This window comes from Euphorbia lathyris, chromosome 6, assembly GCF_963576675.1.
Source record: "Euphorbia lathyris chromosome 6, ddEupLath1.1, whole genome shotgun sequence".
NCBI lineage: Eukaryota > Viridiplantae > Streptophyta > Magnoliopsida > Malpighiales > Euphorbiaceae > Euphorbia > Euphorbia lathyris.
In genome coordinates, this window is record NC_088915.1 from 18,388,451 (window position 1) to 18,401,606 (window position 13,156).

Consider the following 13,156-nt stretch of genomic DNA (forward strand, 5'->3'; position numbering starts at 1 on the left):
GCCATTCTGACCTATCAGATCAACACCTCTCGGCTATAAATAGTGAACGATTTCTCACTATTCACCCTTACGCTTGATAATTTCGCACTTGATATCTCTCTCTCAAATCCCTAATCCTCTGAACTTCTCAAGAACTCCTCAAGAACACCATGTCGAATGATTCCCAGAACAATTCTAGTGACTAATACGAGGACAACCACTCTGATATTAATCCTCCTTCTCCAGCTGAGCAGGAGTATCAAGAAAGCTCATCTTCTGAATCCCAACAACAGACCCATGGTCAGCATGACCAACCAATGGGTGAGGTCCGCATCCTAGGAGAAAACCCCCAAACTGAGCACTCAACTCCTTCAAAGAAGAAGAAGCAGAAGAAGAACAAGAAACCCAGGGAAAGAAAGTTCATCGATGCCTTCAACGGTGTTGAGAAACTCAACGTCTTCCACTCTAGCTGGTTCTCTAAAAGCTTTGTTGAAGCTGAAAAACCCTTCTGCGACTGGATCTCAAATAACGGATGGACTACCCTCTTTTCTCTCCCTGGAACGACCTATCCGAGGCTAGTGACCGAGTTTTATGCTAACTTGACCGTGGCTGACGATGACGCTGACTATATGGTAACTCACGTCAACCAGAAGCAAATTACCATTACCCCATCCTATCTCGCTATACTGCTAGATCTCAAAGAAGAAGGAGCAGAACTGAGGAGAACCAATGACTACAAGTACATTGAGTACAAGGCTGAGTTCTGTAAACCCAAGGATCACGTGGGTGAAGTCTCCAGTACATGTTTGGGTCAGCCTCAAAGACAAGCACACTACATCCTGGCCAACTACCTTTTCCCAAAGGTCAACGCCACCTCCTCCGCATCTAACTTCGAACAATGCTTCATCTGGCATATGCTCAACTACCAACCACTCAACATGCATGTCTTCCTCATAGGAGCTTTCCAACGAAGCACCGGGATCCTCAGGATGGGCTCTCTCATCACCAAAATTCGCCAGGATCACAAGATCAACTTTAAGGGGGAAGCAAGTGTAATTGGCACTAAGATTACCTCAGGAATCCTGGTCGGCTTGGCACACAACCTTCCTTTCAAATCCAAGTCCAAAAAGGGAAAGGAAACTATGGAAGACGAAGAGGGAACTGAGCTGCCCAGCAAAGGAAAGAAGAGGAAAGCTGACCCTGGTACTAAAGCCAAAACCGCTATTCAGACAGCTAAAAGAATTAAGGTAGTGCTGACCAAATCGCAAGCTGAGCCCGCCAAGAAAAAGGCTGAACCCGCTGAGGCAAAGAAGAAAAGAGCTAAGCCTGAAGAAGAAAGTGAGGATACACCTAAGCAACCCCTAAAGAGGAAGAAAACCTCTAGGATGACGTCGTTGGATTCTGCTCCACTCGACTTCGTCATGTCAAAGGATTCACACTTCCTGCGAGCTCAAGGGATCGATCTTGAAAAGACTCCTCGTGGTCAAGAGGAAGAGCAAGTCTTTACTGAGGAACAACCTAGAGCTGACAAGATGAATTCCACTGAACTCAGTAACTCAGTTGCTGCTGAGCATACTGATAAATAGGGAGCTGAGTCTCCAGAGAAAAATCAAGCCGTTGAGGATCTTTATGCGGACTTCGGACTCAACGCCTCTCTTGAGTCACCAGAACAACAAACTACTGACCTCTCCCCTAAGTCCAAAAATCCCAAAGACAATAATGGAAAAAGGTTCGAGAGAAAGTCGAAGAAGCCTCAACTAATCGACATCTTAGATGACTCTCCGCTGAGGGACCCCATTATTGACCTCACTGGGTTGTAGTTCAACTTCTTCACCAACATAACTGAACCTTCTCAAAGTCAGGATAAAGAAAATCAAGCCTCTATTCCTAAGGCTCAGGAACATGCCAAAACTACTTCTGCCGACACCGTTGCTCCACCTTCTACTGAGCAAGTGCTCGAAGTTCCTGCTGCTCAACTCAACGAGCAAGCAACGGAAAACACTACTGCTACATAATCCACTCCTACTCCACCTGAGCAGTTAGTAAACCAGTCAGCTCCTACTACTGGACTCAATGCTAAGAACGCCGCTCTTGACCAAGCTGACACTTCTACTTCTGGACAGCATCCAAATCCTTCAACACCTGCTGTCAACCAGAAAACAGCCCCTGAGACTTCACAGATCCATACTGAGAATGATCCTTACAACTTTCTGGATGCCTCTGAGTCTGGTCGTAGAATCATTTACTCAACCCATGCGCTTCTCCAAGAGATTAATCAGTCTCAAGCCTCTGCTGCTGGGTCTACTCCTGCTGAGCCAACTCAACTCTCCTCCATCACACAACTTTTGACCGAACTCAAGGGTCTTAAGGAGCTGATGAATGTCATGACCTCCTTGGTCTCTCAGCAGCCCAAGCAAGCATTCATGGTCAAGCTAGCGGATCTTCAGCCTATGATGGTTCATCACATGGACTCAATTGAATGGAAAATGAATGCCCTATCTACCATGAACTCATCAATCGCCACTTCTGCTGCAGTAGCTCAGGGCTTCACTCAACTGACCGCTAAGCTCACAACAGCTCGAGACCTTGTTTCATCCTCTTCTCAATGCACGATTGAACAAGTAGCTGAGGCTGTGCGCCTACTCAGCCTAACCAGAGAAGAGATGGAAACTGACCAAGTCAAGACCAACGACATCCCGCACTACACCAGAACAACCCTTGATCATGTCCGTCATCTGAACGCTCAGTGTCATATCTACGATGCATCCATGCTCAAGATGTATCATCAATCGTATGCACGGATGACCGACTCAATCACCTAGATGGGGAATTCACTTGAGTTCATACTCAGTGTCATCAGCGCCCATATGAAAATTCCTTCATCCAGCATGACCGGTGGTCTCGAGGTCTTTAACGGTCTTAAAGAAAGTACGAGTCACATGCAACACTATTCGAACATCCTGACTCGTGCTGTTCAACAAGGGCAGTTTTATGCTTCTGCCCCTTAGCCTGGTGATGCTGGCAAAACGGGGGAGAAAGATAAGCAACCAGCTGTCTCAACTCAGCAAAAGCCTCCTGGCTCAACTTCTGCTGCCCCGAGCCAACAAAGAACAACCAAGCCCAGCCAACAAACCAAACCCAAAGCTAACCAAGTTCAAGTCAACATCAAGAGATAGAACTAGAAATAGAAATTGCTTGTAACTTGTGTTTTAGTTGGTTGTAATAGGCATGTTTCTTTGTTGAGCTGACTATTTATAAAAGCATCATTCCATATACTGTCTTATCTATAATGCTTTATATGATGCGTTAAATGCTGACCTTTCTCACATAACTACTCATTGAACACATTAAATTAAAACTTGTGAACATGAAAATTATACAAGTACTTGGCCACTGAGTAAAACTACTCAGCCCCAAATTAGCATACTCAGCTTACCTTAACTCAGATACCTGAACCTTACTTCTAATTTAACTAAGTGTTAAAACTGAGTAATGAAAAAAAAAATGTTCCAAGTACTGACCTACTTCTGAAGCTGACCTTAGACTCATTTCGATTAAATCTTAAAAGGTTTAGAATTGAACTAAGTCAGTGGATTCAAACCTTAGTCTCACTCGATTAAATCTTAAAAGGTTTAGAGTTGAGCTAAGTCAGTGGATTCAACCCTTACGGGGGAGTATTTTTAGAAGTTTAGAAAAGGTCAATTATCATGGGGGAGCTCAACACTGAGTTCCTGGTTGAATACTTTTGCCAACATCAAAATGGGGGAGTTTGTTGAAACACCTTTCCACATGATTTTGATTTGACAAAATTATTTAAGTAAATCTCCATGATAAAAATATTCCAACACAATTAAGTTTAAATGCTTTGATTTAATTGTGCTAATAAGTTTCTTCAATGTTGAGTAAGTTGATTAATAAGAACAGAAGTTAAAAATCTATAAGACAAAGTCAGCAGATGTAAATCACACAACCGGAGCTGAGTAAGAAGCAACTGAGCTTTAAGAAAGAAAATGTTTTCTTCAGAATAGCTTAAAGGCGAAGCCGCTGTATCAAGCTGAGTGGTCGTCAGGTCAGCATCAATGATCGGTCAACTTGCAAGATAAAGTCTGTCCATTTTTCTGAAAATTTCAGAAGCCACAGAAATCTGTCTGGAAGACTTTTCGAAAAGGAGCATGGATCATCTAACATTAACAAGAAGACAAATATGGCGTCTGACGAAGACAGAAGATAGGATTGGCCTGCAGCACTGAGTGCTGACCAAGTGATGACGAAAGGTGAACGTTTCCCCACAACGGCTATGTCAGGATTCAAATTATTGGCACCTCAAAGATCACTATAAAAAGGCCAATTCATTTTTGGAAACACAACAAGACAGACGAGCAATTCTTCATCAAGTCAATTCATTTGCAAAATCCAAAATAGAAGCTGTCTAAAAAGAAAAAGCAAGCTCTTACACCAACTCCTATTTCTGTGTAAAAGTCTAGAGTGATTTTATTCATCTAAAGTGTTCTTCACTCAGTGAGAACAAATTCTGTATCATTTGTAAAAGGTTAGAAAAGAGAGGCTGAGTACTCGGTTATAGTACTCAGTGGTAGAGGCTGAGTACTCGGTTATAGTACCCAGTGGTAGAGATAGGATTGAGTAGATGAATAGAGGATGGTACTCCTACATACTCAGTTGCTATTGTAAACGGTTTGTGCTCTACCTTTAAATGGCTCAGTAGAGGATTCAAAAAGCTCGGAAGGATTCCGAGGACTAGACGTAGGCAGAGAGGCCGAACCAGGATAAGTCTGCTGAGTAACTTCTAACCCTTTATCTTTTGATATATATATATATATATATATATATATATATATATATATATATATATATATATATATATTGCTTGCTGAATATTACTCAGTAAAACAACAACTTGTAGACTCTGAGCTGAGTAATCTAAGTGCTGAGTTGGAAACTGACTTAAGTATTGCTTCCCAACTCACAATTGAAACAGCTCTAGTTAACAATTGACTAAAGCTGTCTCAAGACCTACTCAACGGTGCTGACCTAGAGACTGAGTAAAAATATTAAACATAAAATAAGTCAAGTTTAATAAAAAAAATTTATAATAGTTCCTAACCCCCCCTTGGAACTAATATTGTCACGTTACACGGGACCAACAATCCACCATGTGGACCATTTAGGTATTTTATGGTTTTAGTTGATGCTTCTACTCGATGGTCACATGTATGTTTATTATCATCATGCAATATGGCTTTTACAAGATCACTTGCTCAAATCATTAGATTAAGAGCATAGTTTTCTGATTATCCAATTAAGATAGTTCGTCTTGATAATGTCGATGAATTCACATCTCAAACATTTAATGATTATTGTATGTCACTTGGGATAAGCGTTGAACATCATGTAGCCTATATTCATGCATAAAATGGACTAGCAGAACGTCTGCAATTAATGGCTAGACCATTAGTCATGTGAACTAATCTTCCTACATCTGTATGGGGATATGCAATTTTACATGCAACATCATTTATATGTATTAGGTCGACATGCTATTATGAGTATTTCCCATTACAATTAGCTTTTGGTCATGAGCCCAATATTTCCCATCTAAGACTTTATAGATGTAATATATCTTCCTATTGCTCCACCACATCGTACTAAGATGGGTCCTCAAAAGAGATTAGGAATTTATGTTGGATATAAATCTCCCTCAATAATTAAATATCTTGAGCCATTAACTGGAGATATGTTTATTGCATGTTTTGCAGATTGTCATTTTGATGAATCCACATTCCTTAAATTAAGGGGAGAAAATAAAAATGTGAAAAGGACAATAACATGGAAAGCTTCATCACTTTCTCACATGGATCCCAAAACAAAGGATTGTGAACAAGAAGTTCAGAAAATAATTCATCTTCAAAATTTAGCAAATCAATTGCCAGATGCATTTGCTGATTTAAAACGTGTAACAAAATCACATATACCAGCAGTTAAAACACCAATTCATTTTTAAATTCTTGAAAAAAAAACACGATGATCGTTCTCAAGCACACCTGAAGCATGGACAACCTATTGGTTCAAAGGATAAAAATCCTAGAAAAAGAAAATCGGTCAATGATAAGAATGAATCTATTGAAGATATAAATACTAGCATAAACACACTTTTTTGAAGAAGTGCAAACACATGAAGATGTTACAAATCAAGAGATTTTAAAAAATTATATTAGTTCTAAAAAAAGATGTAATCGAAAGGAAATATTTGTGGACCATATTTTTGCATATAATGTGGCAATGAACATTATAGATGAAAATATGGATCATGAACCACAATTTGTTCAAAAATGTCAAAATATAGATGATTGGCAAAAATCGAAAGATGCAATCCAAGCAGAATTAAATTCTCTCAACAAACGCGAGGTTTTTGGACCAGTAGTCCAAACACCAGAAGGTTTTAAACCCGTAGGATACAAATGGGTATTTGTTAGAAAGAGAAATGAGAAAAACGAAGTTATGCGATATAAAGCAAGACTTGTTGCATAAGGTTTTTCTCAAAGACATGAGATTGATTATGATGAGATATATTCTCTTGCTGTGGATACAATAACTTTTTGATATCTCATTAGTTTGGCAGTACAAGAAAGATTGAGCATGCGCTTAATGGATATAGTTACAACTTATTTATATGGCTCATTTGATAATGATATTTATATGAAAATCCCTGAAGCATTCAAACTGCAAGAAAAATGTGAAAAATGAGAACTTTATTTGATAAAGTTACAAAGGTCTTTATATAGACCGAAACAATCTGGGTACATGTGGTATAATCGTCTTAGTGAATATTTGCTAAAACAGGGTTATAAGAACGATCAAATTTGTCCATTTGTTTTTCATAAAGAGATCAGGAACTAGATTTTCTATCATTTCTATTTATGTAGATGATTTAAATATTATTAGAACTCCTAAAGAGATTCCAAAAGCAATGGATTATATTGAAAAAGGAATTTGAGATGAAAGATCTTGGAAAAACAAAATTTTGTTTTAGCTTACAAATTGATCACCTAGAAAATGGAATTTTTATCCACCAACTGACTTACATAGAAAAGATCATTAAAAGATTTTACATGGACAAAGCACATCCATTGAGTAGCCCAATGGTTGTTCAATCACTTGTTGTAAATAAAGATCCTTTCTGACCTCGAGGAGATAGGGAATAGATTCTTGGTCCTGAAGTACCATATCTTAGTCCAATAGGTGCACTAATGTATTTTGCTAACAATACGAGGCCCGATATTGCTTTTTTTTTGTCAATTTGTTATCCAGATATAGCTCTTCACCTACACAAAGGCATTGGAATGGACTTAAGCATATATTCTGCTATCTTCAAGGAACTATTGATTTGGGTTTATTTTATGCATATTAATCTAAACCTAAATTAGTTGGCTATGCAGATGAAAGTTACTTATCTGATCCACATAAAGCTGGATCACAACCGGCTATTCATTCATATTAGAATATAACTCTATCTTGGTGCTCTACGAAGCAAACTATTACAGCTACTTCTTCAAATCATGCTGAGTTAATAGTTATTTATGAAGCAAGTCAAGAATGTGCTAAGATCCTTAACCAAGCATATACGAGACTTATATGGTAGATAATGCAGCTTACATTGCTCAATTGAAGGAATGTTACATTAAAGGAAACATAATAAACCACATTTCACCAAAAAAATTCTTTACTCGCGATCTTCAAAAGAACAGTGAAATTAATATTCAGCAAATTCGATCAAGTGACAATCTGGTAGATTTGTTCGCAAAGACACTACCTTCTACAACTTTTAAGAAGTTGGTTTATGGTATTGGAATGCACTATCTCAGAGATCTTCAGCAATATTGCGAATAAGGGGAGTAAACAATGTACTTTTTTCCCTTAACCAATGGTTTTGTCTCAGTGGGTTTTACTTGGTAAGGTTTTTAATGAGGTAGTGCTCTATTCGCATGGATGGACATCCAAGAGGGAGGGTTATGAAATAATTATAATTAGGTTAATAATTTAATGGATGCCCACCATATTAAATGAATATCTATTTATATTAAATGGTTAAAGATAAGTGCAATTAGAACCGTTTAATTTGTAAGTCTACTGATATAAATAAGATTATCTCCCCATTTGTAATACACACCAAGATTAAGATTTTTATGCACGTATTATTTTCTCTCAATCTAAGTTCTTCATAATATATATATATCTACATATAAGTGTGGTTATAATCACACTGTAATTTGGTAATTTTATAACACTTTTAGGATTATAAGCGAAAATTCAAAATGGAGGGCATAAAAACAACAACGTTGTATTAAGATAATTAAGTTCTAGATAACCTTTTCCGCTGTTGATTCACCAATATAAACTTAATTGTGATGCAGCTTACTCTTGCAGGTCTAATAAGGACATTTTTGGTTTAGTTGTTCGTGATTCTGCAAGTTATGTAGCACTATCGGGTGGAGGACCTTTGGGTGTGGTTATGTCGGCCTTGCATGCGGAATTATTGGTAATATTATAATCAATTTGTATTGTTGGTGAAGTTGGGTTTAATTCAGTTCAGATTGCATCAAATTCTCTATCAATTATTCGTCTTCTTTGCAAATAAGAAATTATTCATAATTAGATGTGTTGAACTACGCTTCGAACGATCAATCAACCACACAGAGAAACAAAGTACACAAAGATCACAGATTGGATCTTGAAACAACAATCAAAAGAATACACACAGAATTTACCCTGGTTCGGCTTAACTGCCTACATCCAGCAACTTCACTAATCAATGGAGATTACAACAAGATTGAAACAGTTTCTCCTTTTCCAGAAACTCTCGTGTTTTCCCAATCCCTAATCCAGATTATCACAGTGTACACTTATGACTTAGTCTAAGAATCTCTCTTGTGAAACTACTTCCCAACCCAGACCTTTTATAGCCTTTACAAAGTTGTGAAAATACCCAAAATATCCTTACTCAAAAATGTACAAACTCAGCAAGACCTACTGACCAGTGGTAACACAGCAAGACCATGTTGACCTGTATTATCACCTCAGTACCATGCTGACCACAGCCATGCTGACTTGATAACTCAGCATTCCGACTTCTTGATTTTACTCTTGCTGACGGGTTGACTTACAATTACGCTGACTTGTTGACTCAGCATCATCATCAGCAAGTGATAGAAAACAACGACTTACAATCTCCACCTTGTCTTTCTATTCACTCCATCAACTAGTGAAGAAAATACACTCAAGGACCACTGACCATCCTAACCAGTTTCAAGCAATGTTCAAATTTATTACTTGAAACAGATTTGGTCAGCATGTCGGCTGGGTTATCCTCAGTTCCCACTTTCACCACCTGAACAGTACCAGTGCTAATCACATCCCTGACGAAATGCATTCTCACATCTATGTGTTTGGATTGCTCGTGAAAAACTTGATGTTTTGACAGATGTATAGCTCCTTGGCTATCACAGTAAATCTTCAAACCATCAATCTGTGTCACTCCAAGTTTCGTTAAGACTCCTCTCAGCCACATAGCTTCTTTTACTGCCTCTGTAACAGCAATAAACTCAGCTTCGGTTGTTGACAAAGTCACAACTGACTGTAGACTTGCCCTCCAACTTATTGCAGTTCCAAACACAGTGAATACGTACCCGGTTTGGGATTTTCTGGTGTCAATGCTACCAGCATAATCAGAATCAACAAAACCTGCTACATCATACCACTAGGGCTTCAGCACCCACTTCACCGCTGACCAATGAGCTCTTCCTGGATTTGCCATGAACCTGCTGATGAGACTCACAGCATGAGCCAAATCTGGACGTGTACAGACCATCACATACATTAGACAGCCTACAACACTCGAATATGGCACCCTCTCCATGTCTTCCTTTTCCTCATCAGTTTGAGGACTTTGCTTACTACTCAGCTTGAAGTGACTTGCAAGTGGAGTGAGAACGGCCTTTGAATTCGTCATACCAAAACGTTCTAACACCTTGCTCAGATAAACTGACTGACTTAGGAATAGCTTCTTTCTTCCTCTGTCTCGAGAAATTTGCATCCTTAAAATTTTCCGTGCTGACCCGAGATCCTTCATCTCAAACCGTGTGTTTAGTTGTGCCTTTAACTGATTTATGGCTGCTTTGTTTTGACAAGCTATAAGCATGTCATCAACATATAACAAGAGATAAATCTTAGAGCCATCACTAAGGTCTCTACTATACACACACCAGTCATAACTAGACCTATGAAAGTCCTGACTTATCATAAACTCATCGAACTTCATGTACCACTGTCTAGGGGACTGTTTCAGACCATATAGAGACTTCTTAAGCAAACATACCCGCTGGTCTTTATCTCCTATTTCAAAACCCTCTAGTTGTTGCATATATATGACCTCATCCAGGTTTCCATGAAGAAAAGCTGTTTTGACATCTAACTGTTCTAATTCTAGATCAAAACGAGCTACAAGAGAGAGAATAATCCTGATAGACCTATGTTTAACAACCGGTGAATAGATTTCATTAAAGTCTATACCTTCCTGCTGAGTAAACCCTTTGGCCACCAACCTAGCTTTAAACCTAGGTTCCTCTACACCATGTATCCCTTCCTTTCTTTTAAACACCCACCTTGAACCGACCAACTTCTTATCAAAAGGTTTATCTACCAAAATCCAAGTTTCATTTTTATCAAGGGATTTTATCTCATCCTTCATAGCGTTAAGCCACTGTTACCGAATTCACAGCTTCCCTATAGGTTACAGGTTCAGACTCTTGTACTTCCTTAGCAACACTAAATGCATAAGCTATAAGGTCCTCAAAACCATATCTAACCGGGGCCCTAGGGACTCTTCTTTCACGGTCTCTAACAAGTCTATAGCTTTGACTGGACTCAGTATCATTACCATCACTGACTTCTTGCTCGGTTTTACGGGTGTTTTCACTATTTTCTTCAAGCTCCACCTCATTCTTAACACTCTCAAGGTTTTGAATGGACTTAGGACTACTCGGTTCTAACTGAGTTTTTTCTTGGTTTTTTCGATAAGGAAAATCCATCTCATTGAACACAACATTTCTGCTGACTATGGATTTCTTATAACCAGATTCTAGGCACCACAACTTATAGCCCTTGACTCCTATAGGGTAGCCTATAAAAACACATCTTAGAGCCCGAGGTTCTAATTTTCCCTGTCTAACGTGTGCAAAAGCTGAACAACCAAACACTCTAAGTTTTTCATAATCCTCTGGGTAATCAGACCACATTTGCATAGGTGTTTTAAAACCTATAGCAGATGATGGGCACCTATTGATTAGGTAACACGCAGTTTGCACTGCTTCAGCCCAGAAAGACTTAGGGAGACTGGATTGGATTAACATGCACCTAACTCTTTCTAGGATAGTCCTATTATACCTCTCTGCTAGGCCATTCTGCTGTGGAGTTCCAGGAACGGTATGATGTTTAGTTATACCTGACTTCTTGCACAAAGTGATGAAATCTTTGTCAAGAAACTCCAAACCATTGTCGGTTCTCAACCTTTTGATTTTCTTTCCTGTTTGGTTTTCCACTAACACTTTCCAATCCTTGAACGTTTGCAAAGCCTCATTCTTATGAGCTAGAATATAAACCCATACTCTTCTAGAGTAATCATCAATAAGAGTCATAAAATAGGTGCTCCCACCATGAGACTTAGTTCTTGTTGGCCCCCATAGGTCAGAGTGAATGTACTCAAGAATGTCCTGGGTTCTATGTATTGCTGACTTGGGAAACTTGACTTTACTAGACTTCCCTAAGACACAGTTCTCACAGAAATCTATCTTTCCTATGTGATCTTTACCAAGACAACCCTGCTTCCTAAGTTCATGTAAACCAACTTCACTCACGTGACCTAGTCTAAGGTGCCAAAGATTGGTTCTATCAGTTTTAGACTCGGTGAGATTTGCGGTAGAGACTAACACAGTACTACCTAGGAGTGTGTATAGGCCATTACTCATGGTACCTTTCATAACAACTAAAGCTCCTCTAGATATCCTTATGATACCCCCTTCGGCTCTATAATTGTATCCTTGTTTATCAAGCGTACCCAAAGAAATTAAATTTCTTTTCAGTTCTGGCACATACCTCACACCGGTCATAATCCTTTCTTGACCATCGAACATCTTCAGCCTAATGGAGCCTTGACCCAGTACCTTGCACAACTTATTGTTGCCTAGAAGAACCCTCCCATCTTCCTCTTGAAAGTCTTCGAACCACGTCCTGTTGGGAGTCATATGGAACGTACATCCGCTGTCCAAGATCCAGTCAGTGTTTGGATCTTTATCAGTGACAGCAAGGACCTCAGCGCTCTCATAACCTTCTTCTACCACAGCGGCTTCGCCTTGATCTTTAGGCTGACCTAGACTCTTGTTCCTCTCAGGACAGTTTTTCCTGAAATGTCCTTCCTTATGGCAGTGAAAACATTTGTAGACCTTGCCTTCTTTATTGCTTGAGGATGTAGTTTTGGACTTTTTCCCGTTCTTGTTCTTTGGCTTGTGAGAGTCCTTTTTCTCAGACCTTCCACGAACAAACAATCCTTCTGCAGCTTCAGTGTTGGTGTTGGCCTCAATCTGTTTTGACTTTAGCGCCATCAGAACTTCTTCCAGACTTAGTGTTTCTCTAGCGTACTTCATGGTTTCAACAAAATGACTGAAAGACTGGGGTAAAGAATTCAAGATCATTATGGCCTGATCTTCATCTTCAATCTTTACCTCTATGTTCTCTAGGTCAATTATGATCTTTGAGAAATCATCAAGATATTCTTCTACTGGCTTGTCCTCGTTCATCTTGAAGCCGAAAAGCTTTCCCTTAAGATAAACCCGATTGGTGAGTGTCTTCGTCATGTACAACTATTCAAGCTTGAGCCAAACCCCAGCAGCTGAGGTTTCCTTCGAAACTTCTCTTAGCACTTTATCGCCAAGATACAGGATGATCGTACTGTAAGCCAATTCAAGAAGATCTTCTTTCTCCTCCTTCGTCATTGTCGCCGGAAATTCCTTCTCGCCCTTCAGAGCCTTCGCAACCTTCATTTGAACCAAGATTGCCTTCATCCTCTGTCTCCATAGAGCAAAATCTCCCTTACCATTGAAACGCTCGA